Raw genomic sequence first — 27,089 nt, forward strand, 5'->3', positions numbered from 1 at the left:
TTTGGGTAGATGGCGGCATCACACTGAGTATGGTGTTACGTGCTCCACTCAACAAGACATCCTGAGCATTTTCCTATGTCATTAAGTACTTTTTGGAAATAGATAGGAGTCATTGTAGAATAGTTGTATGTTGATAGGAGTCATCCAGGAAAAGGAGCCGTCTGATGATTACAAGAGAAAGAGCTGGAAATTGTCTCTGAGTTAGTGAAAGGAGATGGCCTCTGTGCACCAGTGATGGGTTAGTTCAGACTTCCTGTCTCCAATTGCCTTCCTCTCCTACTCTCTCTTTGCCTCTCCTACTTTCTCCTTGCCCCTTCATTTGTGTGAATGAGGAACATTCACACTGTTCTTGTCCAGATCACTAAGGACCTCCACATGGCCTCCAAAATTGAGTCCTCACTACACTGGACATAGCAGCATTTCACATTAATGATTATTTTTTCTTTGTAGTATACTTTTTTCCTTTAACCTTTAGGATACCATACTCTCCTATTTCTTTTTTTTTTTTAACTTTTTTCCTTCTATCCCAAGGACTACCCCGTCTTAATCCCCCTTCCCAGTTCCTGTGCCTCTGCTACTCTCTCGATGGTTGAATTACTGAGGCTCACACTTTGGGTAGCTGCTCCTTTGTTTCTACGTACTGTTTTGTGAGCTCATCCAGATTTATGGTTTCAAATATAATGTACGTGCTGATGACTCCCAAATGTGTCAATCCTGAGAGACTTCTACCTTGAACTGCAGAATCATGTAACCACTGTGTGTTCAACTACTCTACTTGAATGGTTAACAGACATCTCAAAGTTGACATGTTTAACAGTGACCACTGGTCTTCCCTAACCAACATTTCCCATCAGTGTTAATGACAATGACATTTTTCCAGATGCTAGGGCCAAAAACCGTTAGAACAACTTGACTTCTGTCTTTCATTTACAGCTGTCAACTGGTCCTTTAGGAAATCCTACTGTATTTTCTTTCAAAATAAGTACCACTTCTATCTTACTGCCTCTACTGCTTTGACCACCATCCCTTTCTTGGTTTATTGAACATAGTCTTCCTGTTTGTGCTCTGGCTCCTCTGAAGTCTAAATATAATAGAGAAGAAGGAGTAATCCTCTGAGACATGTTATTTCATGCCAGTATTCTGCTCATAAATTGCCAATAGATTTCCATTCACCTAGATTAAAATCAGAAGTCTCTACAGCGGCCTACAGAACCCTGCTCTTATGTAAGTACCTTTCTTTCCTCCTCCCTGCCTTACCTCTGCCTTCATTGCCTCTCATCCTCCCAATTGCTCCACACTGGCTTCCTTATTGTTCTCAAAAACACTAGACAAGCTTCCATTTCATAGCCTTTGCAATCTCTTTTCCATCTATGGAATCCTCTTACCCCCCACCCCCAACCCCCAGAGATGTCCACAAAGCTTACTCGATCATTACCTTCATTTGTTTGTTCAAATAATACCTTCAAAGTGAGGCCAACTGCAATAATCTACTTCAATCTTTGTCACTCCTCATCACTTACTCATCTGTATTTTTCTTCTTAGCACTTACCATCTTCCAGCTTTGGCTATAATTTATTTATGTTATGCTTTTTATCTATTTTCTCTCCACAGAAATGTAAGTTCCCAAGGGCAGGGGTTTTGTTGTTTGGCTCACTGATAGATTCCCAGGGTTTAGAGCCATTTCTAAAGCATACACAGTCTCAGTAGATTTTTTTTATGAATAAATGAAACATGTGACTTCATAGTTTTCATCATATTTACTGTATATAACCATTCTTCTAAAGCTCGGCAGTTAGGTTGTTTCCACTATTTTGTTGTTTTATAGAACTGCAAAAAATAGCCTTTCATAAAAACCTTTTATTAGTTATATTTTAACCACCCTAGGATATAATCCTGTAAATGGGAACACCAAGTAAAGTGGAATAGTTTTTTAATACCTTTGTTGCATACAGCCAAACTGCTTTTTGGCTTAGATCTTTAACAGTAGTATATGAGCATACCCACTGCTAAGATAGAGAGTTAACATTTTTCTAACCCTTGCCAATTTGTGAGGCAAAAAAAGCACATCTAAGCTATAATTAATTTGAATTTCTTTGATGAAAAGCGATTAGATGTTTTTGTTATATTTCTTGATCATTAACATATTTTAACTAGCTTTTCAGTCTTTGCTTATTTTGCTATTGAAATATTTATGTTTTTCTTATTGACTTTTGAAGTTCATTACGTAGTAAAGACATCGAGATTGCTGTATTGTTAAAAATATTTGCCCACTTTAATTGTTTGCTTGTACATTTTTGTTTGACATACAGAAATATTTAATTTTAATGTTACCAAATTTATTAGTCTTTCCTCCCTTATTATGTCATTGTACTTGCACATAGACAGATCTTCTTTATCTAGTTAAATCCAAGTAGATTTACTTACATTCACTTCCAGTTTTAATGATTTTATATTTGACTTGCTGCTCTGTAGTCTAATTATAATTTATTTTGGAGTTGGGATTTATATAGATTTTTCACTATTAGAAAAATCTACACTATTTATTGAATACACCTTTCTTACCTAACTGATTTCTGAATTTGTCATATTCATGCAAATTTTTTAATATTTCGTAAGAATACTGCTGGGCATTCAATTATGTTACATATATCAATCTATTGATTCTTATGCCAGAGCCCCACAATTTAAATTACTATAGTTTTTTTCAAATTACTTCAAATAGGCAGAACGATGTGGTCTCCCATGGCCCTGGCCTGCTAAACCTGGTAAGCAGGCTTGCCCTGCCCCGTCACTCCTCATGGAACTGCCAAAGCTGGCAGGTCAGGTAGTCCACACAGGGATTCCCCTAGAACATCTAGCTCTGGTGGCTGGAGGGGTGACTATTTTGTTTCTGGGTCCCATGAAATTGAAACAATCAGAGATCATTCTTGGCAGGCTACCAGCCCCAGGAAACTGCACAGAGAACAGACTGAAACACACCCCCAGTCTTCCTGTGACCACTCCTTCAAGAATGGATAACTCTTTTACCTAATATATAAAAACAAACACTGAAGATCAAGCAAAATGAGAAAACAGAGGAATATGTCTAAGTGAAAGAACAAGGTAAAACTCTGGGGGAGGGGAAGAAAATGGAATGAAACAGAAGTAAGTACTTTATCTGATAAAGAGTCCACAGTAATGGCCATAAAGATGCTCACCAATCTCAGGAGAAGAATGAATTAACATAGAAAGAACATCAACAAAGGGATAGAAAATATAAGAAAGTACCAAACAAAAGTCACAGAGCTGGAGAATATAATAACTGAAATGAAAAATACACTGGAAGTTTCCATAGCAGACTAGATAAAGCACAGTGACCTGGACTACAGAGCAGTGGAATTCACCCAAACAGAGCAGAAAAAAGAAAAAAAAAAATTGTAAAAAGTGAAGCTAGCTTGAGGGACGTGTGGGACAACATCAATTAGAACAACATTCGCATTATAGATGTGACATAAATGTGATAAAAAAAGACTGTAACAAGAGCTGAAGATAAGCATTGCATAATGATAAAGGGGTCAATCCAGCAAGAAGATACAACATTTGTAAATATTTATGCACCCTACATAGAAGCACTAAATGTATAAAGCAAATATTAAGAGACATAAAGGGAAAAATGGATAGCAATACAATAATAATAGGAGATATTAATACCCAGCATACATCAAAATATAGTTCATCTAGAAAGAAAATGAATAATGAAACATCAACCTTAAACAAAACATTAGACCAGATGGACTTGACATAAATATAGAGAGAACATTCTATCCAAACCCAGAAGAATACAAATGCTTCTCAAGTGTACATGAAACATTTTCTTGATAGATCATGTGTTAGGCCACAAAATAAATATTAATAAATATAAGAAGACTGAAATCATATAAGCATCCTTTCAGGCTACAGTGGTATGAAGCAGGGAATCTCTCTCTCTCTCTCTCTCTCTCTCTCTCACACACACACACACACACACACACACACACACACACTGGAGAAATCACAAATATGTGGAGACTGAACAACATGCTACTGAATAACAAAGGGGTCAACATGAAATCAAAGGAGAAAACAGAAAATATCTGGAGACAAAATGAAAATGAAAACACAACATACTAAAATCTTTGGTATGTAGCAAAGGTAGTTCTAAGAGGGAAGTTCATAGCAAAACAGGCCTACTCCAAGAAACAGGAAAAAATCTCAAACAATCTAACTTTACACCTAAAAGGACTAGAAAAAGAAGAGAGAAAATGAAGCCTCAAAGTTAGTAGAAGGAAGGAAACAATAAAGATCAGAGAGGAAATAAGACTAAAAAAACAGCAGAAAAGATCAATGAAACTTAAAGCTGATTCTTTGAAAGATAAACAAAACTAATAAATCTTTAGCTAGACTCAATAAGAAAAAAAAAACAAAGATGGTTCAAGTACATAAAATCAGGAATAAAAGAGGGGAAATTATAACTGATACCAAAAAATACCCACAAAGGATTGTAAGAGACTACTTTGAATACTTACATGCCAACAAACTGGACAACCCAGGAGAAATGAATAAACTCCTAGAAACGCACAATCTTTCAAAACAGGGTCATGAAGAAATAAAAATCTAAGTATACTTATTACCAGAGAGAGTTTTAATCAGTAATTAAAACATCCCAACAAATAAAATTTCAGAACCAGATGGCTTCACTGGTGAATTTTACCAAACATTCAATATTTAGAGAATTTAATATTTAATACCTAATGCTCTTAAACTCTCTCCCAAAAAAGTTGAAGAGGAGGAAATGCTTCCAAACTCATTTTATGAGGTTAGTGGTATCCTGATACCAAAACCAGACAAGGACACCACAAAAGAAGAAAAAAATGATAGGCCAATGCAAAGGAACATAGATGCATAAATCCTCAACAAAATATTTGCAAACCAAATTCAACTATGCATTAAAATGTTCATATGCAATGGTTAAGTGGGATTTATTTCAGGGATGCAAGGATAATTCAACATTTGCAGATCTGTCAACATGATATACCACATTCACAAATGGAAGTGTAGAAGTCATATAACTATCTTCACAGGTGCAAAAAAAGAATTTGACAAAATTCAACATCCGTGTATGATGAAAACTTTCAGTGAAGCAGGAATTGAGGGAATATACCTCAACATAATAAAGGCTGTACATGGCAATCCCATGGCTAACATCATACTCAATGGCGAAAAACCAAAAGCTTTTTTTTTTCTAAGATCACAACAAAGATACACACACTAAGCATTTCTATTTAATTTAGTTTTGGAAATCCTAGCCAGAGCAATTAGGCAAGAAAAAGAAATAAAAACATTGAATTTGGAAAGAAAGAAGTAACTGTCACTATCTGTGAACTACATGATTTCTTTTATATAAATTTATTTTTTATTGGTGTTCAGTTTGTCAACATATAGAATAACACCCAGTGCTCATCCCGTCAAGTGCCCACCTCAGTGCCCGTCACCCAGTCTCCCCCACCCCCCACCCACCTCCCCTTCCACCACCCTTAGTGTCAACTACATGATTTTATGAAGAGAAAATTGTAAAGAATCCACCAAAAAACTGTTAGAACTAGTTTTGATGGAACCACAAAATTCTTGAATAGCCAAAGCAATCTTGAGAAAGAACAAAGCTGGAGGCATCATACTTCTTAATTTCAAACTGTGTTACAAAGCCATAGAATCAAAACAGTATGGCATTGACATAAAAACAGATAGAGCAATAGAACAGAATGGAAAGCCCAGAAATAAACCTGTGTATATATGACCGATTAGGCTACAACCAAGGAGGCAAGAATATACAATGGGGAAAGGACTATCTATTCAATAGATCATGCTGGGAAAACTGGACAGTCACCTAAAAAAGAATGAAACCAGAGCACTTTTTTACATCATACATAAAAATTAACTCAAGAAGGATTAGACATGAGTATTAAGACCAGAAACCATGAAACTCCTAAAAGAAAAAATAGGTGGTAAATTTCTTGACATCACTCTTGGCAATATATTTTTTAATCTGACTCCAAAGGCATTGTCAACAAAAAATAAATATATGGAAAATAATAAATTATTTTGCACCTGTGGAGATGATCATATGACTTCTACCCTTCTGTTTGTGAATGTGGTATATCATGTTGACAGTTTTGCAAATGTTGAATTATCCTTGCATCCCTGGAATAAACCTCACTTAATCATGGCACATGAACATTTTAATGCATTGTTGAATTTGGTTTGCTAATATAAACTAAAAAGCTTCTGCAGAGCAAAGGAAACCACCAACAAAATAAAAAAGGCTACCTACAGAGTGGAAGAAAGTATTTGCAAATCCTGTATCCAATAAGGGGCCAATATTCAAAATATATAAGGAACTCAAGCAACTTGATAGCTAAACTAACAAACAAATCAATCAATAAAAATTAAATTAAATGTGGACAAAGAACTCGAATAGATATTTTATCAAAGATTATATGCAAATGGCCAAAAGCACATGAAATGATGCTCAGCATCCCTAATCTCCAGGACAATGCAAATCATCATGACAGTGTGAATCAAAACTGCAATGAGATATCATCTCATACCTTTTAGAATGGCTATTATTAACAAAAAAATAGGAATTACAAAGTGTTGGGAAGGATTTGGAGCAAAGAGAACCCTTGAGCATTATTGGTGGGAATGTAAAACCTGGTGTACCAGCTTTTCCCTGGTGCAAAGCTGTGGAAAACAGCTTGGAGTCTCCTCAAAGACTTAAAAATGGAACTATCAGATAACCCAGTAATTCTACTTCTGTGTATTTATCTGAGGAAAATGAAAACACTAATTTTAAAATATATATATATACACCTTTATGTTCATTGAAGAATTGCTCACTATAGCCAAGATATAGAAGCAACCTAAATGTCCATGGTTATGTGAATAAAGAAGATGTGGTACGTGTATATATATGTGTGTATTCCATTATATATAAATATATACACATATGCATAAATATAATGGAATAATATTATGTACATACTATAATGCTATAATATGAATACTATACTTACTATACACATACATATATATATATATGTATGTGTGCGTGTGTGTGTGTATGTATATATATATATATATATATATATATATATATAATGGAATACTATTCAGCCATAAAAAGGAATAAAATCTTGACATGTGCAACAACATGGATGGTCCTTGAGGGTGTTACGTTACATGAAGTAAGTCAGACAAAGACAAATACCACATGATTTCCCTTATATGCAAAACCTAAAAAAACAAAGCAAATAAGCAAACAAAACAAAACAGATACAGAGAACAGATTGTTGGTTTCCAGAAACATGGGTGGGGATTAGACAAAATGGGAGAAGAGGGTCAAGAGGTACAAATTTCCAGTCATAAAATAAAGAGGTCATGGGGATGTACTAGGTAGCATGGTGACAATAGTGATACCGTAACACATGGGATGAAACTTTACATGGTGACGGGGGAAACTGGAGTTGATGTGGAGATCATTTTGCAGTGTATATAAATTTAAAATTATGTTGCACACCTAAAAACTGATGTAATGTTATATGCCAATTATACCTCAATTAAAAACATAAAATAAAACTGAAAAGGTAGCTCCCCCCACCCTCCATTCATTTTCTCTGTTGGGGTTTTCTTGGCAATGGCTAAAAATGAACATAATTCTATACCAACAAGACAAAACAAAATAATTAGTGTTTCCTTGGAATTGCCTTAAAACTAGAAAGTCTCTTAGGAAAAACTGACATCTTAATAGTATTCGGTCCTCTTGATGGAAATAATTTGTTTCTCTCTCTCTCTCTCTCTTTTTTGTTGTTGTTTGCCACTTGATTGCTTTGTGCATCTCTTATTACACACTTTTCAGACTCTATAAACACTCTTCCCTTGCTTTGGAACTTGAGGGCCCAGGGCTCTAACCCTTGGGCTTGGTCACTGAATGACCTTGGACAAGATACTTGACCTTCTAAATCTGTAAATTCATCTGTAAAATGGAATTGTACCATTATCTACTGATTTGGAGGCTTTAAAGATTAAATAGGAAAATTATGTTAAAAGCTCTTTGTGTGGAATTAAATAAGCACTCACTAAATATTGGCTTTTGAAAATAGCACATCTTTATTGGTAGCACCTTTGCTTTTTTCAAGAAAGGAGAAGAAAGTCACTGGAGAAGCAGTGGCTGATAAATTGTGGTTTCAAAGAATACACAAAATCCCAGTGAAGGAGAGAACAGATGTGATGCTGGGGCTTCTGCTTCTTCAGTAATCTTTGGATGCTTGGGTTGGGTGAAGGGTGAAAAGACAGCCCTGGTTGAGGAAGAAGGTTTTGGCTATTTACAAGCATCTGAGGGGAGGCCACAGGGACCTGTGGGAAAGGGAGCGAGGTCTTCCCTTCCAGGGTCAGCCTTGTGGGTGCGTGCCTGTGCAGTCCTACAGGACCCCAAGCTCAGAAGGCCTTGAGTTTTGTTTGTGCCCAGCTAAAATACTTAATGATTTTTTATTCAGAGGTCTACATCTTCATTCTGTCCTGGACCTGGCACCTGATGTAGCTGTCCTATCTCCATCCCTTCCATATCTTGCCTAGCCTTCCCTCCAATGGGGTGAGGACAGTCCTGTATTTGTCTTGGCCTTTATCCCCAAGGGCCCTGCTGACACATCATTAAATTAGGAAATGGAAAGACACTCAGCAGTGCCCTCGCTGTGAAGAGGAAGGAAGAGCTGGAGAATATAATTTTTCAGGAATGTGAATATTGAACATTGGTGTACAGTTAAAATATAAGTCATAAAAATATATGTCATAATTTACAAGCTAACTGTATAGTCAACTCTTTAAAAAAAAAAGATATAAAGTGAGAGAGATGGGCACGTCAGTGGCCCAATTCTTGCCCATGATCTTGAACCTGTACTTCATGGCAAAATTGACAAATCTGCTGAGTTACTCCCTCTTTCCTTCCCCTCCACCATGCTTAGATGCTTCCCTGGCAACTAATTATTTTCTTCTTAGAAGTGGATGAGAGTGTAGAGCTGCAGTGATTGTGGGGAGAAGGGGAATAACATTTATTGAGTGTCTATCATATGCCAAGTGTGAAGCTAGGGGCTTTACGTAGAGTTTCTCATTTATTCCTCACAATGGCCATGTGGGTGGGTAGTATTATCTCCCTTTTACAGGTTAAAAAACTAGGCTTAGCGAATTAACCAATTTGACCAAGTCACACATAAAGTAAGTGGCAAAACAAAGGGTACAATCCCAGGTTTGTCTGTCACCAAACGCCTCGTTCTTTTCAGTGTAATATACTGGCCACCAACTGGAAACTGAGACAGATGAAGAAATATTCCATTACTATATTCCAAGCACTGTTCTAAATGCATTACATGTTTTAACTCATTTAATTCTCACATTGAGACAGGCTCAGAAAGTTTAAGTAAATTCCATAAGGACTTGTAGCTGTTAAGTGTCAGAACCAGGATTCAAACCTAAATAGTCTGCCTTCAAAGCCAAAACCCTTAGCTAACCCACGATGATACTTTTTTAAGAAAAGAAAAATGTGGCTGGGGGAAGGGCAAACTTGATGATTGATATAGATGGAACATGGAAAAGGTTAAGAGTGAATTCTAGGTTCTACATTTGAGTACCTGGTGAGAAGATGGTGTCCTTCAATAAAATGTGAAATGTAGGAAAAATGAGGTGCAGGTTTCAAGGGAATGATTGTGACATCCCTTTTGGGTATGCTGGATTTGGGGTGCTTGCAAGGCACCCACGAAGATGCTCTACAATGTTTGCAGCTTCCTTTCCAGGCTGCTGCGGAGACTGAATGAGCTCACACATGCAGAGTGCTTAGAATGGTACCCAGCAGAGTAAGTGCTAGGTAAGTGTTTGCTATTATCATGGCCCAGTACACAACTGGGCCATTGCAGAGCTAAGAAGATTATTATGACCCAGTAAGCAATTGGGTCAAATGGAGCTAAGAAGAGAGATTTTGGCTGGAGATATAAACTCAAGAGTTCTGAACTTGTAGATGATAACAGAAGCCATGGGCGAGAAGATCTCTTAAGGAGACAAGATAGAATGAGAAGAGAAGAAATCCTTAGGAAGAATGCATCTCGATAGATACACAAATCATCTTTGAGATATTGGATAAAGACCTGTCATTTGGAAGTTACTGAAGTTTCAATGAAAGGGAAACATTTCTTTATACTTGCAATAAACCATTGAGTCTCTGACCAAGAAAGACAAGTACTTAGATGGTAACCAATACAATCAGAAGTAATGAGTGAAATAACATTAAATCAAAGTCCTGGGTAAAGGGGACCACGGCTTACCGAACATTGTGGGAGTTTGTGCCAAGTGTTAACATACCCTGGGAATTACCCAGCTCCTCAATGAGCTCTCAATCCAAATGTGGTATCCCAGCTTTATGTGGTCAAGAGTCCTGGTCTTCAGGAGCTGTGAACGCACACACACGTAGGCACATGCTAGTACTTTGCTGCTTTCCCCAGTGATCCTGGAGGACTCCCCTGATCTCCAGGGCTCAATATGAACTTCCTGCAAGAAGCCTTTTGTGCCGTTCACCTGGGCTTGGTGCTTCTCCATGGTTTCCTACTCTTACCTCTACCGTAACACTTATCCACTGACTTGAAACTTTCTATTTTCCTATTCGACTGCAAGCTTTTTCCAGAGATTTTTTTTTTCATAGCCCCAGCCCTAGAATAATGTTTGGCTACTGCATGTGCTCAAGGACTCTCCTTTTAAACCTTTATTCCTGGAAAGTGCGTTTTTAACTTCAGCATCTTTCGCATAGTCCAGCTCCATTTCTGCTCCTCAACGAGGCTTAGAGAGTCTGTGAAGATTCAGTGCTCTGGACGAGCTCCTTGTCTAACATGAGAGATTGGGGTTTTCACGGTCCACTATGTGGAGGTATAATTTACAAACATTACCCTACATATATTTTAAGTGTACCAGCCATTGAATTTTAACAATTGTATATACTTGCATAACCACCATATAATGAAGGTACAGATCATTTTCAGCATTGCCAAAAGGTGCCCCCTGTGTGTGTGTTTCCCTCTGTGGTCCCCAGTACTATACTTCAGGCTGGAAACTTTGATGTTTAGAATAGATGCAAACAGCTCAATCCCAGATTTTATGAAGGAAATGAATGACATAGGAGGTAGAATACATGGTTGGGTGGCAAATTAAAGGCAAAGGGAAGAGTACCTCAGGTGGAAAGCACGTGGGCAAAGTCAGGAAGGCAGGAAGTTGAACTTGGGGTCATTGGTTTGGAGCAGAGTTTTGAGGTGGGGAAGATGAGAAGAGGGTTGGTGCAGATAGGTCTGTGGGTTTTCCCACACAGGTGGGGAATATTGGTGATATCATATGACCTTCCTGACATGTGGTCCGTGTCCAGGGAGGGCAAGGTTACTCATGAGCTCTGGATGCCTACCAACTATGGTTAGTCGGGCACATAAAGCAGCGTATAAAGCTGAGAGCTTTCTCCTGAGTTGAAGGTACTTGGCCACTCCTGTTTCAGACCTCATCCTACTCTCTCCTGCCCCAAACCTGTCAGATCCCAAGGACAGTTGGACTCTTAGTCCTGCCCTTTCTGCTTTGCCCCATCCTATGCCCTGGTGTCCTCCTCATAAATGGAGAGAGAGAGATGCCTTCAGGACAGAAAAATAGTAGAAAGAGCCTGTGATTCCCTCTTGCTTTTAATCTCAATAGTAACAGTTGAAAATCTGCCTATAGCTTTTGATTCCCCCAAAACTTAACTATTAATAGCCCACTATTGACTAGAAGCCTTACTGATGCATAAACACTCTATTCATACCTATTTTGTAGGCTATATGTATTCTGACAATAAAATAAGTTAGAGAAAAGAAAATGTTATTAAGGAAATCATAAGGAAGAGAAAAACAGTATAAACTATACAAATTCTGCATATTTGTGGTCCCAGATAGTTCAAGCCTACATTGATGGAGCATCAACTGTAATTTCAAAGCATAATCCAAAGGCTGCTTAGTTGACTTCAATAGAGTTCAGCAGACAGATTTTTTTTCCAAAGCAACTTACGTAAAAGGAGGGCATGCATGTCACCCTTAACGCCTTTCACTGAGACACATCCTGTCCGTTTTTATAAATCTATCTGTATTTGTGAGAAACACCCTCCATGGAAGACAGAAGTTAGCACCCAAACTCTTATAGTAATTTTGTAAATGAGGCATACAATCTCTTTTGCTATCTTCCCAGTCCCAGGGTCGGCTAGCAAATCTGCTGCCACACAGCGATCTGAAACAAGGGGCCAGGCTAACCTTCAAGAAAAAGATGCCATAATCATTCTCTCAGATTTTCCTCGGCAAATCAAATCTTGACTACAATGTAAGAAATAAGCAGAACTTCACAAAAGGAACACTCTTAGTGGGGAAATTGGGCAGTGGGCTAACAAACAGTGAAGACCTCGGGATGGCTGGCTCTGACTGATGTGACCTGGCTGGGTGAACCTTGGAATACCATTTTCCTCCATGGATCTGACTCCTCTTCTGCTTCTGTAGAATTATCACCTAAATCCTTAGGGCTTCCTTGTCTTCCAATGGGGAATAGTTGTTCTTTAAGGGAAAATATCATTTTATCATCTGTAAAATGGGGATAATTACAGCATCTGCCTCATAGAATTATTATGAGGGTTAAATGAGTTCATTCATATAAAGCAATTAGAGGAGAGCTTGCATGAAGTATAAGGACCCGATAAATGTTAGCCGTGATGATGATGTTGCTAATGATGATGATGATTGCAGAAAATAAGAGGATTCTCCAAGGACCAACAACAGAGAGAAGACTTAAAATAGAGTGAGGAGGGTAGGGGCTGGTGCTCCTGCTGCCTGGGGCTGGGGGAGGGTGTTGCAACCTGAGTGGCTGAGTCTTAGCAGGAAGTTGGGAACTGAGTCTGGAAACTGGCTGACAGGTCCCTGTAAGACTGGAAGTCCTTGGAGGCCTGCAAACGTTGGATTAGGAAAACAATTCCAAAATGTGCATGAAGCTTGTAAGGAACTTTGTCTGTCCTGACCTGGGCTCTGGCTGGACATTCTTGTCTGTCCAGGGAGTTTGTAATTCCCAGAGTGTGCTGAACGTGGGTTTGGGGTTCAGATGCATCACCCCTGGGGCCCCTGGCAGAGGCGAACCCAAGTGCTCTCACCCCAGGCCACACGGGAGTTCCCACTCCCACATTCCCCTGCTGAAGCTGTGCTCAGAACCCCACATTACCAAACACGTGAGCAAACAGCCACCTCCTCAGAGCCCCCCCACAAACTTCAAGGAATCAAATAATGTAATAGAGACTGTGGCATAGTTCAGCATGCAGTATAAAAAAAAAAAAATCAGGATTCAAACACATAGGAAATAAAAAGACATTCCAAAAAAAGAGGTGCCTTAAAATATAGAGATTTTAGAAATACAACAATGAAATCACGAAGAATTTAAAATCTTAATGAATGGGAGGAGAGAAAATAACCAACATGGGAGATAAATCTGAGGAACTCACTGGAAATGTGGAAATGAAAAGTACAAAATAGCTATTTTGACTGAGAAGACCCAACACACGCCCAATAGGAGCTTACGAGAGAGAGTGAGAGAGTGCCCGAGAGCATGCACGTCAGGAAATAATATTTGAAGAGATCACGGGAGGTGAACAATCCTCCAAATTTACAAAAGGATCTAAGCACCAAAAACATTCAGCCAACACGGAAGACCATCAAAAGTGAAGACGACTCAAAGAGGCTGCCGTTGGCGAAGCCAGGCCCACTCTCAGAAGTGCCAGCGCCCCCAGTGATATCTCAGCGACTCGAGAAAGATCGAATGGCTCAGGACTGATGCATCTCCATTGTCAAATTCACTCCAAAATTCCAGCGACTGTGATCTGTGGGTTTTCGGCATTCGCTGTCACTTTGCCCTGTACGCTCATCCTGAAACGAAGGCTGAGAAAGAACCAGTCCAGAGCCTGACACCCGAATGGCCACCCCTCTGCCCTCCGCTTGCTCCCACTAATGCCCACCTTCCTCCCCTGCTGCCAGCACACTGTCTGCTCTTTTCTCCATGCGCTCAAGGCTATTCCACTAACGTTTCCAGGTTCTTGTCTTCTGTGCCAGGGGCAAGGTGACATTCCCTAAGATTTATTATTATTGTTTTCCATAACCTGAGGAATGTCAGTCCTCTAAAAGCCTCTGCACTGTGTTGATTTTCGAAGTTAACTCTGACTTAGCATAGATTTATTGACAGGGTTTGTGGTGCGCCCTATGTGTGTGCGTGCACATGCACGCACGTGTTTGAGACACAAAGGGGAAGGAAGAGAGGAAACCCTATATTTATTTAGCTTCCTATGCGCTGCCCCTGAGCTGATTGCTCTCATACATGCCTATCCTTCCGATTCTCACAGTAACCGGATACGGAGAACACGATCAAGCTGGTTTATCACAGAGTGAGGGAGGCTCTGAGAAGTTAGGTAACGGGAAGGGCCACCAGTCTCCTGGGAGCTGAATCCCACGGGGAAGAAAAGGAGAACAACAAGATAGAGAGAAAACAATATGCTGGAAAGAACCCAAGTCTGCAAACAAATAGAAGCGCGATGTTGTGTGGTGTGATCCAGGCGTGTGGGGCAATGGAAGGTGCGCGTACCTCGAATGCTCTCCAGTAAGAGACTGCATTGAACCAGGGTCTCCCGGACGGCCCCCAGCCAGGGGACACTGGGACTTTACACAGAGACTGTTGGGCTGCGCAGGGGTGTTTTTACAGGCTTGCATTCCACCCCCGGCCTGGGGACCTGGGTCCCCTATTGCTGCATCTGGTGCTATGCTCTGTTCTCTCAGGTGAGACCCCAACGCCGTCCCGACACTCAGTTCTGCTGAGGAAATCTGTTTGTTCTGAGGATAACTTTTTTTTTTTGTCCCAAAGAGAATTAGCCACTCTCCCCGCAGTGGCCACAGTTCTCTGCGGTTTCGGATTATCCTGGGTGTGTTGCCGCGACAGCTCTTTGCTCAGGGAAGCTGGCTTGTCGCGACATTAATGTGAGGTGCATGTCTGGGCCCCGAATCCAGCCATCCTAATGACCCTCAGCACCCGCCCCTCCGAGGGCGCTTGTCGTCACCTGCGGCCTCTGCCAATCTCAGGGCAAGCGGGCAGCCGACGGCGCGGCTGTGCAGGTGCACACGCCCTGGGTGGTTGCTAGCCAGATGCCGCGGGGCATGTCACCTCTCCGAGCCTCAGTGTCCCCATTTGGGAATAAGGATAAGATTGCTCCCGTGGGGTTGACCCCAACAATTAGGTGGGAAACATTCATGGACAGCACTGTGAAACATTTCGGCTTCTCCAGCCTGATCCCCCTCGGCTGTCAAGGCGGCTGTGCCCATTGGGCTCAAGCGCACCGTTCACAGACTTCCAGCCATGGAGTAGAGAGCATCATATTTCAAAGGACGAAGGAAACTGAAAATATTTGGTGTGAAATGGCGGGAAGAGTCTGAGCTCTTGAATCAAATCGACTTCATTTCCTGGCAAATCAAGTAACTCCTCTGAATGGCATCCTGCAACCTACGCACCTCATAGGGCAGCTCTAAGGACTCAGTCAGACCACGTGTAGGAAGACACATGGGACACGTGGAACCAGTCTTTTAGGAAGGCCCCAGGCTAACCCAACTCCGTCGTTAATATCATCTGGGGGGCGGTGGGGCGGGAGAGCCGACAGGCGGGCAACCCCAGTACAACAAACACGGAACCACAGGTGTCCTGGATTCTCACACGAGTCCAGCACGTGTCCTGTCAGTAGGATCACACACAGATTTTTTTTTTAAGCTGAATTCTTGGACTGCCCATGCCCCAGAACACGTTAAGGTGAAAATGTCCCAGACAACACACTTGGCTGTGCCCCCGGGAGGCGCTACCTGCATCTCAGCCCTCCTCCTCTGCCCTCTGGTGGTGGCTGCTGCACTTCATGGGTCTCCCGGACTCTGAGCGGGGATCCCCGCAGCCCTAGGCTCCCAGGCCCTCGAGATGCCCACCCTGGGGAGCGTCTCCTCAACTCTGAGAGGCCAGGGGTGCATGTTGCAGGCAGGCAGCTTCTTTCCAGGCTCTACGGTGGGCCTGGCTCACCTTTCGGCTCTGCTACGCCCCATCCAGGCCGGAGCGATCGTCTAGGCCCATCTGGTCCCCTTACTCCTTGTTTATGTTATTTCTTACTTTTTCTCTTTTTTTTAAAAGATCTCATTCATTTCCTTATTTAGAGAGAGAGAGAAAGAGAGTAGAGGGAGGAGGAGAGACTCTCAAGCAGACTTCCTGCTGGGCGCAGAGCCCCATGCAAGCCTCGACGACCTCACAACCCTGAGGCCATGACCTGAGCTGAAATCAAGAGCCGGATGCTTAACCGACTGAGCCGCCCATTGCTCTTTGTTTATAAACACATTTTTTTGTATATTTTTTATTAGAGTTTGATTTGCCAACATCTAGTATAACGCCCAGGGCTCATCCCATCAAGCGCCCCCCTCAGTGCCCGTCACCCAGTAAAAGGCATTTAGTGGTTTCCACCGCCCTTCAGGAAAGCTCGTGATGCTTGGCATGAGATAAACGTGCTCCTTCTGTGATGCCTGCTTTGCTCACACGCTCAGTCTCAAATCTGGAGCCCCTCACTGCAGGGGTGCTGGGCAGGGGTCCTGCTCCTTGTCGTGCCGGGGGTATCGCAGACGGCGCCATTTCCCGCTTGACTGCCCTTTCCCGCCCTCACTCCCCTGGGGAGCCCTCTAAGCCCCGATGCAGATGTCACATTCTCCACCAGGACCTTAGCCCGCTCCCTGCCCCCTGCACTCCGAGTTAGCCTCGTGCCTGCACCCCCCATTCTCAACTCCGCGACATGCCTGCCCACCAGCTCTGTGCTCCCCGACCTAAGCGCCACGTGTTCTTTGCTTGTATTTCAAAAATACTTCCTCGCCCCGGGATGGAATACAGTGCCTGGCACACGCAGCCCGCTCGGTGGACGCCGAACGAGAAACTTTATCTAGCTTGGGAACCAGGAGAATGGCAAATGCTGCAAGGGTGACAAATAATCATAATTACTCGCATTTGCATGCCACTAATAACAGTAGTTACGGAGCATTTATTATATGCAAGGCACCGTTAAGTGCCTTAAATTCATTCTCTCATTCAACAGGCACCGTGAGCTCCCCTCTTGTACTATCTCATTTAATCTTTACAACAACCGCGGTGGGTGAGAGGAGAACAGGCATTAGCTCTGCATTTCAGAGGAAAAACAAAATCAGAGACAAAAACCCCAAAAAACAAGGAAGATGGCCAAGCATCCAAAGATAACGGGAGAGCCAGGGCTGTAGCCTAGTTTCTGCAACCTCTCTCCCACTGACATGAGTTCGCTCTGCCTTATTAATACCCTGCCACCTCTTCCTGACAGAGGCAGGTCCCGGGAGACGAAGCCAAGCACAGAAATGTGCTTTGCCTGCAGACCCCGGCTGTAAAAGCAATCACGGCCCCTCCTCTCCCGCCTCCAGTTCCTAATCAATTATGGAGGAAATGACAATGAAGAGAGAGGAGAGGGAGACTCAGGAGTGACTGCAGTTCATTGGAAAGCGACCGGAGGCTTTGTTTCTGCAGCCACGGTGCCCGGCCAGGGGCACCGGGGCACACAGACGGAGGGCTCGGTGGGTGACATGGAGACAAAGGAAAAATGACAAACCAAGTGAATTAGTGAAGGTGAAATAAACGGTGCTCAGCAACAGATGGGGCTGATGCTGGCTAATTTTCTGCTGTCACCTCCCCGCAGGTAATAGATAATCCCCGCGGCGGCTGGCGCTCCCGGAGCAGGCAGACAGGGAGCCTCAGGCCTCCTTCCTGTGTGGAAGCCGTGTCCCCCATCCCTTAACCTGTCTCGATGATAAAAATCTTAAGAGCCAAACTTTTTGCAAGACTTATAGTGGCGATTTAACTCAGTCCCTGCTAAGGTTGCTATCTGTCAGCCTGTCACGGTGACAGGCAGATTTGTAAATGCTCTGGCTCTGGTGTCAGGTTGAAGGTGACATTTTTCAGCTGGAGATTTCTCCCCCCGCCCCCCACACCATCCCTCACGGAAACAGAACATCTTGGAATTAGGAAAACAACCCCCTGAAAAAGCACCCCCCACCCCCGCCCCCGCCACCGCCTCCAGCATCACCCTGGCCGGGCCTTTGCCCCTCGGGCCCTGAGGCTGTAGCCCGCTTCCCGGGTGCCCGTGTGCCCTGACCCTGCACCCTCACAACACAGCGGTTCCCCGTAAGGCCGCGCCCCAGCCCCATGGCCTCGCCCTCCTCTGGGCCCACCCGACGGTGCCGCCCAGCGATCTGTCCCTGTGGATGCAAACACTTAACCTACATTAATTAACCACAATATAAAATCCCAGAATCTCAACTAAACTCATGCTCTTTCTAGGCTGAAGCGTCCACAGCTAACCCCGAATGCTCAGCGACGGGCTTCCCTCTGACTTCGTCCTGGAATCACTAAGCCTTGATCGACTTTCTGTTTTAGCCCCTCTTTCTTTTCTAGGGTTTTGTTCTCGGTGTATTGGCCCCGGAGGAGCGGCGCTGACGGGGGGCCACTTGGTCTCTTTGCTTCCGGCCCTGTTCTCTGGATGGGCCCTCCCCTACGACGCCTGCGAAGCTGGCTCGGCTCCGACGCCACATCCCAAGCTCAGCTGAGAGTTCGATTTGTGCCCCCCTCTAGGCCCAGATGCCAAAGTGGAGATTCTCGATCTTTCTTTCTCTCTCTCTTGGTTTCTTTAAAGAGAAACTAGCCGGGACGTCTGGGAGACTCAGGGGTTGAGTGCCTGCCTTTGGCCCAGAGCATGACCCCGGGGTCCTGGAATCAAGTCCTGCATCGGAGTCCCCACAGGGAGCCTGCTTCTCCCGCTGCCTGTGTCTCTGCCTCTCTCTCTGGGTCTCTCATGAATAAATAAATAAAATCTTAAACAAAAATAAAGAGGAACAAAAAAAATTAAAACAAAAAAATTAAGAGGAACCAGTCTTGTGCTTTCCCAGAGGTCTGTGTGGGGCAGGGGCCAGCACGGAGACGGCGCCTCTCACAGCCAGCCTCTTGGCGGGGGGTCCCCAGGACAGGGTCTCAAGGGCCAACAAGGAAGGAGGAGAGACCCAGGAGATGCAGAGCTGCGGACGGTGGGACTTCCCACCCCTCCTTTCTTCCCTTCCCTCCCCGATCTCGTTGTTTGCTCAGGGCTGTGAGGCTTTGCTCACAGATCCCACACGCCACCCCCTGACCCGGCCTGGATTGTTCCAGATCCTCGTTCCTTCCTGACCTGAGGAGAGGACATCCCCGTGCTACCATCAGGCTCAGGGCTGGAATTAGGAGACTTGCCCAAGGACCTTTATCTTCCCCATCTTCGTTTAAAAAGAAAAGTTCATGTGGATACCTTTGTACAATCGCTGCATGGGCGTGTGTGTGTGTGTGTGTGTGTGTGTGTGTGTGATGAGCAAGGTAGCTTAGAAAAGCTGCTTACCCACAGTGGAAGCTTGGTGGATGTTGGCGGCCCAGCCCCAGCCCTCCTGGCCCCAGCTCTCCCCTCCCCACCCCTCCCCTCCCCACTCTTTCCCTCCCCATCACTCCCATCCCTACCCCTCCAGGCCCCATCCCTCCCCACCCCAACCCTCCCATCACCACCCCTCCAGGTCTCACCCCTCCAGGCCCCACCTCTCCTGGCCCCATCCCTCCCCTCCCCAGCCCTCTGCCTGCTGGCTCTGGCCTCATCTCTGCCAGGTAAACTCCAGAACAGCTCATGGAGCTCCACCTAGTGGCGCCGGGCGAGCGCTCTGCCAAGCTGTTGGCTCCCCTGGGACTCCGTCTGAGCAAATGCCTGAGCCTCTGGGGGTTCAGGGCTTTACACCGCCCCCCTCCCCCGGCCCCAGGGGCTTATCATAAGGGGAGAGGAGAAAGAGAAGACGGCAAGAGGCGGGGAAAGACGTCCAGAGGACGGAAAGTAGATGGAGGCCCACAGGAGGCAGGTGCCCACACATGTCTCTGCAGAGGCCAGGAGGACGGAGACACACCGGCCGGCTGGGCCAGGCCACACCTGCGTTCCATGGGAAGCCACCATGCAGCCCGAGAGGAGGCCACAGGAGATGCCGAGCTTCCCCCACGGTGCCCCCGACAGGTGCGGGTGGCTTGACCCGGAGGCAGTGAGAGCTTCCCATGCATGGGCTGGTGCAGCCAGCGAGGCACCGTGGCCTCTCGCCCCAGGCCACTTGGCAGAGGGGCTGCCTCTGTGCCCTCGGGTGTGCACTGAGCTCCACACAGGTGAGAGGTGAAGGAAAGCCGCCCCGTGGCTTGGGAAGGGCAGGAGGCCGCGCTGGGTGAGGCCGGGGGTGCTCAGGGGCGCTGCCCCAACCAGCAAGGTGGCGGGTCCACAGACCCTCCCAAGGAGCCAGATGATGGTGAGAGGAGAGACGGAGAGCTCCGGGAGGCAGTGAGGACAGGACGGGTGCAGCCTTGCCTCTGCCCTCACCCCTCAGCTCCGCTCCAGACTTGCACCACCTCCAAGAAAGCCCAAGCCTCCCCCCTCTTAGGGAGCAGCTCCGGGGACCCCCCCGACCTCTCCAGGGGGAAGTCTGGGTATTCCTTCCATTAAAAGCCATCGTCTCCCTGGCTGAGTTCCCTCAAAGGCAGATTCCATGTCCCTTGTGCCCCTCGTGTTAAACTTTCTAGAAAGAACCATCTTACTGCTTCCCTCCACACCCCCCTTGGTAGGTACTTGACGTGCTTTCCTCCCTCTCCTTCCCGCATCCCCTCCCAACCTTGGCCGCACCCCAGGACGGGCCAGGGGGGCAGGATGGGAACATGGCCAGTCCCTCTGGCTCTTGCCAAAGGAGAGGAGTGGCCCATTAGCCCAGATGACTGCATGTGTGGGGACAAGGGAGTCCTCGTTAGCCTGTGGTGGGAGTGCAGGTCTCCTCAGGGCCTGGTCGGGCGGCGGGAGACCCCTGCTATCCACCGGTCTGTGAGCACGCAGGAGGCAGCCAGCAGCTCCCCTGTCCCCTTGCCTCTGCAGCTGGCTCTCTTGCATCCCACAGAGGCTCTGGGCACCCAGCAGGTGGCTTGACACCTGAACCGGTGGAGCCCAGAAACTCAGAGGATCTCACGGCCACGAAGGACCCACTGCCGGTGATGCCGGGTCTGCCCCCAAGCTTCCCTCCCCTCCGTTTTTAAGCGTCATCCTCATCCAACTCCTTGGGCCAGGTGGACCTCTCCTGGGAGAGGAGCTCCTCAGCATGGTACGTGTTATTTTTGCTTTTCTGTGTGATTGATTTTTTCATTGGTGGAAGGGGACAGTCATTGCCACCCCTATTAGACAGTTCATTAATTGCCTGTATTTTTTTAATTTTGCATTCAGCTTGTAAAATATATTTTTTTCCAGAGTTTCTGGCCTTGGGGCTCCAGCCTGGGCTCCAGCCCTGCCCATCCCCTTGGAAACTGGGGTGCAGGCTCTACCTCCCGCTGCGTTCCTCTGGGAGAATGCCTACTCCTCCTTCTCCAGGATTTGGGCGGTTTTGCTCGTCTTCCGGATGAAATGCTTGTGAATATGTGAACTGGACCGGGGTGTGTGGGGAAGGCCTCACTAATCCGGGAAGCAGGCCTCTCCTTGCCAGCCCCAGGAGCCCTTATGCTCAGGTCTACGAACCGATGGGCTCAGGAACAGATGCCAGCGAGCGGAGAGAGGCCTCGAGTGCTGAGTGTGGAGAGGGCTCCCCTCCGTGGATTTCCACAGCGCGAACCCCAGCTCACCAGACCCTGGGTTGATGTAGTGTTGAATTTCATCTTGTGCAAACCAGGGAGTCAACCTTGTCCATGCAGATACCTCTGTCCTGGGTCATGCACACACCACCAATAATAATTGGTATTTGCTATTAAAGCAAAAAAAAAAAAATTCCTTTTCACTGCTCTGTGTTTCTGGAGGGCTGGCCGGTGGTGGCAGCGGGCGGGGCGGGCGGGGGCACATGCCTGCCACCCAAGGGAAGGGAAGATGCAAGTGTAAGTCCCCAGCCCTCTGGGGGAGGGGGCGCTGGGGAGCAGGGGAGGGAGACTGGACAGAGCAAACCCAGACTTCCTGCCACCCTCCTGGCCTCCCTGCTGCTGCTCTGCGCCCGTCTGCATTTCTACTTCAGGTACCTTTCCTCACCGAAACACTGGGAAGCAATAGGATGCGGTATTTTTATATTTGTGAATGCACTGAGGACGCATGAGAGCCGCGGTGTCTTTCCAGGAAGCATCTTTCCAGCCGCTGGCCTCGCTGGGAGAGTCTAGTGGCTTCTGCTGATGCAACAGCCCAGCCTACTGGCTGAGACCTGGCTCTGCCCGAAGGAGATGTGTGACCAGTAACATCTCTGGGCCCTAGTCTCCTCGTCTGCGAAGTGGGGTTGATAATGACACCCACTTCCTAGGGTAGGTGTGAAGACAGGAATTAAGTGAGGAGTGTAAGTAGAATTTCTGGCACACCAACCACAAAGAGCCAGGACCTAGTAGCTATGCTTAGGCAGTTATCTGTGTTATCTTTTGTGATAGGAAAGAGGCCAAGAGCACAGCGTGCTGCTAAGGTAATCATTTCCCTATTTCCCCACCTCCTCTCTGGTTTGTAGGAAGCGGTCGGGGCCGGAGAAAGGCGGGCTGGCTGACTCACGGAATCCGGGCAAGTGTCCTGGAATGACAGCAACATGGGATCTAAAGGAGAGGAAATGTTTTCTGAATCGGGCTTCTCAAAATGCAAGCGGGCGAGCCCACCAACCTGGGCCAACCTGCAGCCTGGAGGAAGGCAGAGGAGAAAAGGGGAGCCGGGGCCTCCCTTTGTGAGGCCTCCGGTCCCTTCCCCGCTGGGGCCTGGCCCAACCCCATCCCTCCCAGGACGGTATCACCATCACCGCCACACCGACCCCTCCTCCTGGACCTGGACTCCACCGGAAAGAACCCGAAAGTTCAGGGGAACCAGGCTAACGGCCACCTTTGCAGGGAAACTGACTTCCACAAGGTAAATCTCCTAAGTCTGGCCTAGAGATGGAGCTAGCCTTTGAATTAAGGCCCAGAAAGTTGAAGAAAAGAGTTATTGCCCTGGGCTGAGACTGGAAGGGGCATAAATCCACGCCCGCCTGCTCCTTCACCTGCGCCTTCTCCTGTGGCCGCCAGCCCACCCTGGGCCATCCGGTCGGAGTTACTGGGTATCTGAGGGCTCTGGCTCAGGGGGAGACTGAGGCAGCGCCAGGACAGCCCCCCTGCCCTCTGTATTCCTGTCCACCCCTTCCCGGCTCTCCCTCACACCTGAACGCAGAGCCCCAGGATGTGGCAGAGGAGAAAGGTGTCACCCTCCCAAGAAGAGGGGTGGGGAGGCCACCTGCAGTGTTCCTTCTTCCTTCCTGGGGCCCAGGGGTCGCCAGGGATTTGCCTTAACAAGTGTCCGATGTATGCGCCCGCGTTTGCTGTTACAGACAGGCACCCTCACATAAAATCAAAACTAAACACATTAAAAAAAAAAAAAAACTGAATAAGATGCGCCTTTCAGTGTTCCTGAGTGGCCTGGACATCCCAACGGAAGATATACTGGGGTTCACAGGCCTTTGAGGGAGGGCGAGACCGCCCCGGAGGAGTCTGTGACACAGATGGCCATATTTTCTGATCCCAAATGGTGTCGTGCTGCCTGACGGCAGGACCGTCAATCCAGTTGTCATGTGCAGGGGTAGTGGGATCTTCAGCCCCACACCTGCCCCAGACACACCAGCATCACGCCCAGCTCAGCATGCATGGCACACACACCTGCTACCTCCAGATATGGCCCCCCCCCCCGGGGAGCAGTCGCCTTGCGGTCCCCCGTAAGAGAGCCCCTGGGGGTGCAGGGGGTGGGCGAGGGTGGGGGCTCCGCGCTTCTCCTACCCACTTTATACCGTGTGGACCCCCAAGAGAAGCAGATAGACCGGAGGAGCCAGAGACTGTTGCTGCTGCTGGGGTTTTGCAGCTGGACTCACAGACCCCTCCTAAAAGAAATGATACGTTCGATCATATTTTGATGTGGTTCCAAAGCATTTTTCATGGGCTTTTAAAATCATTCATTAAGGAGCAGGTTCTGATTTACATCATGGGCGCTGCTCAGCCTCCTTCCAACCCCGGTCTGGTGGGCTTCGCACAGCCTTTCAGGAAGCCCAAGGAGGCGCGGAGAGGAGAGCGGAGGGGCAGGTGGCCTCCCTGCAGGAGGGCCCAGGTTGGGGAGCCCCGCGCACAGGCAGCCGGGCTCAGGGCGCAGGGGTGCGGCAGGGCCCTCCCGTGGCCGACCCCCCGCTGCACGCCCGCCCCAAGGGGCCTATGAGCCGCAAGGTCAGCGCAGTAATAACCCTGGGGAGGAAGGCTGCCCCACCCAGCGCTCCAGAGGCCTGCCCGGCAAATGAGGCGGCTTTTACAAACACGCGCTCCACCGCCTGGGGTGCGGTGGGGCTGGGAGCCTCCGGGATGCCCAGCAGAGGCCGGGCCAGGGCAGCGCACCCTGCGGCCCAGCCCCGGAGGCCCTGCACCCCGACGCCCGAGGGCAGGGCACCCTGTGGCCCAGCCCGGGAGGCCCTGCACCCCAAGGCCCGAGGGCAGCGCACCCTGCGGCCCAGCCCGGGAGGCCCTGCACCCCGCGCCCCGAGGGCAGCGCACCCTGCGGCCCAGCCCGGGAGGCCCTGCACCCCGAGCCCCGAGGACAGCGCACCCTGCGGCCCAGCCCCGGAGGCCCCGCGCCCCTCCACCCCGAGGCCCGCGCCGCCCGCGCCCAGCTCGCCTTGCGGCCCAGCCCGCGCCCCCTCCGCCCCGGAGGCCCCCGGCCCGCCCCCTGATGCGCGCCCGCAGCGTGGTTCCCAGGCAGCCCCGCCGCCCCGCCCGCGCGCACTGTCACCCAGGCGCGGAGGAGGCCTGTGCCGCGACGTCCCCAGCCCGACGGCAGCAGGCGGAGGGTCCGAGGGTCTGGGAACACAGAGCCCCGCCTCTCTTCACCCGGAGGGTCACCCCGAGGGGCACCGAGTCCGCGCCCAGAGGCCCCTCCTGCAAGCAGGGCGGCGGGAGGGCCCGGGAGGCCGCCGGTCTCCGCCTCCCGCACCCGCACCTTCGCCCTGATCCCCGTGTTCACACGTGGTCCCACACTCGGGGCTTGGGGCTCTCTCCCGGAGCCGGGGTCGCCTGAAGTGTCGCTTCGCCAGCAGGGGAGGTGGCACAGGAGGCGGGGCACGTGGAGCCGGAGCCGCGGCGGGCCCAGGGCGCTGGCCTGCCAACACGGGGTGTCCCGGGTCAGGGCCCCAGCTCGGATGCCCCCCTAACCCCCGCAGCCCTCCCCCCAACCCCTGTGTTCGCCCCCCTTCCCTCCCCCGCAGCTCGGATGCCCCCCTAATCCCCACAGGCCTCCCCCAACCCCAACCCTCCATAGCCCGGATGCCCCTAACCCCCCACAGCCCTCCCCCTTTATCTGTGCACCCCCCTCCCCCCCCAAACCCTTCCCCCCCCAGGGCAGCAGCTCCACTCAGGTGTCCCTGGCAGGTCAGGCCCGGGTATAATTGTTTCTAATTAGCATTTCCCAGGGATGGAGCCCCCCAGCCCCCAGCCTACAGCTAAGTGCTTCTCATAAGAGGACAGAAATTATTTTCTGCCTCTGAGAACATCAAAGGAAATCACAGGAAATTAGTTCCTTCTCATCCCTGACTCTTAGCCAGCCTCTGCGCCGTCTTTGGGGCCGAGCCCCTAAAGGTGGAGAGAGAGGCCTGTGGGTCCCACAACCCGGAGCTGGCCCTGCCCGGGCTCCCACTGCCCCTGTGAGCTCCTTCCCTCTCCCTGCAGTAACTGAAGCCCAGGGCTCAGGCCTAGTCTCACGGCTTTGGGGCAGGGGCACCTGGATGGCTCAGTGGTTGAGCATCTGCCTTTGGCTCAGGGTGTGACCCCAGGGTCCTGGGATCAAGTCCCACATCGGGCTCCCCACAGGGAGCCTGCTTCTCCCTTTGCCTATGTCTCTGCCTCACTCTGTGTGTCTCTCATGAATAAAGAAAATCTTCAAAAAAAAAAAAAAGAATAAATACACACTCTAGGGCAGACGTGAACGATGTCCCTGCTCATATGGAACTTCCATCGGGTGGGGGGCGGTAACACAACATATGTAGTATATCACGTGTTAGAAATGGGCCCAGGAAAATGGTAAGCCAAGGTGAAGAGCTAGCCTAGTGTGGGCGTAACTCGGCTATGCAGGGTGATTGGGAGGCATTTGCTGAGACACCTGAAAGAGATAAGGAAAGGGTTCACTTGATATATGAGGTGGAGCATTGCAAAGGGAAGAATAGCAAGTGCCAATGTCCTGAGGCCAGGGGGTGCTTGGTATGTGAGAGGAACAGCTAGGACACAAATTCAGTTGCTTGGAATGAGTGGAGGGAGTTGAGAAATGAGATAGAGATGTACCAACTGCCAACAAATATTATGGCCTGGCTGGTCCTGGGAAATCCAGGAGCTACAGGCTGCCGGCCCAGGTACCCATTCAGTCCCCAGCTGTCTCTTATAGATGCTTCCTGGGGCTCCAGTCTGGGCCTGAGTACTCCCAGGAAGAGAGCACGCGAAGGCCTGAGATCGGCTGGGCCTGGGCCGTCTTAGCCCTGCCCAGGCTGGGGTGGGGGGTGGTCTTGTCAGGTTATGCAGATGTCGAGCTTCTGCTTCCTCAGCTCTGAAACAGCCACTATAAATCCTTCCTCAAGGCGCTGTTATAAAAATCAAATGAGGCACCTACAGGAGGCCCCAGAGGAAAGCCTGCATCTTACCTTACAGCTTCTAGAAAGCTCTCTCTTGGGCTGCACTCCCTGCCTAGATGGTCCTGCCCCGGAGCACACACAGCAGACCCTCCCTCTGGTCTCAGCCAGAGACCTGCACACATCAGCTTTCCTGCTGGGCCTCACAGGGAGCTCAGTGCCCCCCAAAGCTCCCTCTGGAGCCCCCCACAGCCCAGGCCCCTGCCCCCCGTC

At 48.0% G+C, this 27,089-nt stretch overlaps 1 protein-coding gene and 1 long non-coding RNA gene across 3 annotated transcripts in view; both read right to left on the bottom strand.

The window, feature by feature from the left end:
• The window catches only part of NTM (neurotrimin), a 934,064-nt gene that overhangs the window by 599,232 nt on the left and 307,743 nt on the right, over nt 1-27,089 (bottom strand). The window lies entirely within an intron of this gene.
• Nucleotides 21,458-27,089, bottom strand: part of LOC111095772 — a 69,056-nt gene continuing 63,424 nt past the window's right edge. The window contains exons 3-7 of one of the 2 annotated variants that reach the window (XR_005359032.1): nt 26,167-26,356; nt 25,202-25,360; nt 24,012-24,101; nt 22,701-22,777; nt 21,458-21,986 (exon numbers count right to left, since the gene is read on the bottom strand). This is a non-coding gene — a long non-coding RNA (uncharacterized LOC111095772). Of the gene's footprint in view, nt 21,987-22,700; nt 22,778-24,000; nt 24,102-25,201; nt 25,361-26,166; nt 26,357-27,089 lie in introns of both variants that reach the window. The other variant, XR_005359033.1, reaches the window with a different exon arrangement.

This window comes from Canis lupus, chromosome 5 (genome assembly GCF_011100685.1).
Source record: "Canis lupus familiaris isolate Mischka breed German Shepherd chromosome 5, alternate assembly UU_Cfam_GSD_1.0, whole genome shotgun sequence".
NCBI classification, from domain to species: domain Eukaryota; kingdom Metazoa; phylum Chordata; class Mammalia; order Carnivora; family Canidae; genus Canis; species Canis lupus.